A 4320-nucleotide genomic window follows, 5' to 3' on the forward strand; every position below is an offset into this window, starting at 1 on the left:
CCTTGTGCTCTCTGCTTTCTCTCGTGCTCTCTCTCAAATAAATAAATAGAAGCTTAAAAAAAGAAAAAAAAGAAACAGGATGATTGAGATCAGAAGGGGAGGTAGAATTCTCCCGTTAAACAAAGCCCTCTCTTTAGAACTTTCTAGCCTCTGGGTGGTTATAAATATAAAAGGCATGTTCACAAACCTGCACATTATATGGCTCCTTCCCTTCCCACAACATATACAGATAGGTAAATGAACGAAAAGATTTCCTGCCACTTAATACACTTCAGGTGTGGAGAACCTAAAAGTTGGAGGAAGGGTCTGCTCATGTTTCTGACATGGGATGCCTCTTAAGGACGGGAGATAGGCAGATACCTGGGCAGGTATGGCAGGTGTGACTATGGTTTCCTTTAGATCAGATGGTAACCCACTCTTCCTTCCTTCCTTCCTTCCTTCCTTCCTTCCTCCCTTCCTTCCTCTCCCTTTTCTCTTTCTTTCTTTTCTCTTTCTTTTCCTCCCTCCCTTCCTTCCTTCCTTCCTTCCTTCCTTCCTTCCTTCCTTCCTTCCTTCCTTCCTAAGATTTTATTTATTTATTCATCAGAGAGAGAGAGAGCATCTGTGCACAAGCAGAGGGAGCAGCAGGCAGAGGGAGAAACAGACTCCCTGCTGAGAAAGGAGCCTGATGCAGGACTTGATCCCAGTATCCTGGGGTCATGACAGAGCTGAGGGCAGACCCTTAACCAACTGAGCCACCCAGGTGTCCCAGCTCGTAACCCTTTCTGAGACTCCCAGCAGCTCAGCCATGAAAAGAGACCATGGGTTTAGCCAGACCGTGGACCTATTCAGTTCCCTCTCTGAAGGCCTCCATACAACATGGCAACAATGCTGTGGGGTTTGTACAGACATATCAGGTGGAGGATAAGTTCTCATTGCCGACTTCTGGAAATAGCTGGTATTTCAAGTGCACTGATGAATCAGCTATATGGGGGGGGGGGAGTCCTGCTTTCATGACAGACTGACTGTGCAACCTCACGGTGACCCTTAGTGGGTTCTGGAGATAATTAAGTGAGAGAACATATAAGACTATACATATAAGAACAATTGCAGTGATTGGCAGAACAGTTACTCACGTGACTTCTTTCTGTCTGACAGATAGAAAATTCATATTTTCCTTTATGCTTTGTTTGCAAGGAAGCAGGTAACTAAGGTTTTGTCTGTTTATTTGGGTTCTGAAGCAACTTCCTCTAGTCTGGGTTGTTTTAGGTAGCTAGTCTTCCTTTCAATTTCTGATTCTCCCCTTGATTTTGGTGGGGTCCAAAGTCTTTTATTTTCAGATCTTGATGGGCATCAGGCCCAAGAATTTGAAGTTCTTGGTTTGCATTCCTTCTGGTTTGGCTGCTTCAGGGTGTGAATGGGCTTTAACAGCAAGGCAGGCAAGGACCTCAACCAACACTGGTGGGGTATGGGTAGGCTTTGATTAATGTGGACCCAACAAGGGATGCCAGCGCTTACCACCATAACCACTCAGACTGTGTAGGCAGGACAGACTCGATCTCAGCTGTCAGATTCAAGGGGTTCAGATCAGTGAGTCAGGGTTGTGGTACTTAGAGAGGATGCATGGCAGCATTCTGGACTACCACATGGGGGTCCAGAAGAGTGAGTCCAGGCATTGAGAAAGAGGGAATTTCCGAGGATGATACAAGGGTCAGGACAACTATGGTTTTGTGGGAGCCGAAGCTTGTATAATTTGGGGGGCCTACTTAAAGAATAAAATACAAAAATAATTGACTTTTGCAAGTGCTGTAAAGCATGGGACTCTGGAAAGTTTGCTAGGGCTCTTCTCAGGATCTTGGCAGGGACCCATGCAAGTGAGGAACAGGAAGCTAAGTTTCAGTAACTTCATGGTATATTACCTCCGTCCACAGTGGTGTTTAGGCTAGGGCTCTGGACATAGTCAGGAGTGAATACAGATCCGGAAACTGAGGCAGGAGTCCAAACAAATTAGGCTGGGCTCATAAAATAAGGGTTAAAAAAAGGAGGTGGCTTGATATTCATGTAGGTGTCCAGGGCTCAGTTCCAAATAGCAGACTTAGCACAGCCAGCACAATCCACACCTTCCTACACATTAGAAGGTCTGCATATGACAACATGACCAGAGTCATGCAAGGACTTGGAAGGGCTCACCGCTCCATGTGTCTTGTGGCCAAGTCACACAGATGAGTCTGACAGGGATTTGCATGTACTAATTTATTTGTTTGTTCATTCAGTCATTGAGCAATTACTTTGTGTGTCTTGGAGGAAAAAAGAGTCCCCATCTCTGTCCTCAAGGAGCTCATGTCTAGAAGCAGTGGCTGACACCTACACATGAAGTAGCCAGTGTCCCAAAGAAAATTACCTATGGACCCCAAAAGCCTATGAGTAGTGAGGACTGTCCTGGTTTTTGCATTTCAAATCCTGTGTTTTAAGAGAAACTCCCCAGCTGGGGCACCTGGGTGACTCAGTTGATTAAGTGTCTGGCTTTGGCTCAGGTCATGATCCTGGGGTTCTGGGATCGAGCCCCACATCAGGCTCCCTGCTTGGTAGGGAGTCTGCTTCTCCCTCTCCCTCTGCCTGCAGCTGCCCCTGCTTGTGTTCTTTCTCTGTCAAATAAATAATCTTTAAAAAAAAAAAAAAGAAACTCCCAAGTTTAGGGCAAACTGGAACAATTGGTCACCCTACCAAGGACGGACCATGACTAGTTTTCTTGGAGGCGGGAAGGCATTGAGGTTTCTGGGTTCAGCCCTGAAGCACCATTCATTTCCCAATAGGGTATGGTGGCCCTGCCGTAATTTCTGACCTAGGCTTGAGGAATTGGATCCAAGTTCTTGGGAATGGGCAAGGTTGGTACAAAGAGTTGTAACCCTGGGCTCTACTGTAAGAGAAGAAAGCGTTAGGAGATAGTGGTGGGCAAGAGCCTGGGAGAGCAGCCTCATGGGCCACCTCTGAGGCCAAGCCCAGAATGTGAGGAGGTGAGGAGCTAGATGAAGACCAAGCCTACCAGGCGATGGAGCTCAGAGCAGCAGTGGCCTCCAAATCAAGAACAATGGACTGACCCTCTAGCAAAGGGACCCTCAGAGTTTGTGAGCCCTGTGCCTTGGGGCTCACATGCTACTTATCGTCAATGGAGAGCAGGGTAAGAGATGCCAACAGAGAACAATGAACATCAGAGAAACACAGTATCCCTTTGTTGCCCAGCCTTCTCCTCGGCAATAGTCTGTCCAGGTTAGGGAAATCAGCTCTGGATTTTTAACCTGAGATCTTCATGTTTAGAGTAGTCCATACCCAACACCTGAAATTACATGCCAAATTTTGTTTATATAAGCATATTCTCAGAAGACAGCATCCATCAGGGTCTCAAAGCTGTTCAAAATAGGAAACAGATTAAGAAACACTAGACTAAGTGGTTGCTGAAGTCCTTCTTGTTTTCACATTCTTTGATCCTTTAATAATACTCAAGGTAATTGATTTGAATTCATAAAAAGGATCACAAAGGAAGTGTCAGGATCCAGGAAACCCAAGAACTATCACTTTGAGAAATATGCTAAATATTAATATCAGGGAATTCAAAACAGCTTTCTCTGTTGTGAATGGAGACCTGTGAGAGTTGATTTTATGTCAGCTTGGCTAGGCTCATGGGCACACTGTACGGGTGCCCAGTTGTCTGGTCAAACATCAATCTAGGTGTTGTTGTGAGGTATTTTTTAGATGTGATTAACATTTAAATCAACAGACTTTGAGTAAAGCAAACTGCCCTTCATAATGTTGGTGGGTCTCATCCAATCAGTTGAAGGCCATAAGAACAAAGACTGAGGTTTCCCAAATGAGAAAGGATTCTCCAGACTGCAACACAGGAACCCTGCCTGGGTTTCTAGCTTGCTGTCCTGTAGAATTCAGACTCAAGACTGTAACATCAACTCTTAACCTGAATTCTTAGCCTTTTAGCCTGTCCTACAGATTTCTGGAACTTTCCACCCATACAAGCATGTCAGCCATTTCTCAAAATCTTAATCTCTTTCTCTTTCTTCCTCTCCATTCTTTTGGGTCTGTTTCTCTGGGAAACTCTGACCAGTATACAACCCATTAGTCATTGATTTTGTTATAATACTGGGGATTAACATATGACTCACCAAAATGCTGAATTTAACCACTGGTGAAAGCAATCCTGAGGCCATTTGGAATAAATGAGTACTATTGGACAGGAACAAGGTACAGAGAGAAAAGAATATATCCTCGTGGGTGTATATCCCAAGCTGCCAGTACTATGGCCAAAGAGCCCACCCAGTTTGGGGGGGGGGG

Source organism: Ursus maritimus, unplaced genomic scaffold (assembly GCF_017311325.1).
Source record: "Ursus maritimus isolate PB19 unplaced genomic scaffold, ASM1731132v1 scaffold_20, whole genome shotgun sequence".
Lineage (NCBI taxonomy): Eukaryota > Metazoa > Chordata > Mammalia > Carnivora > Ursidae > Ursus > Ursus maritimus.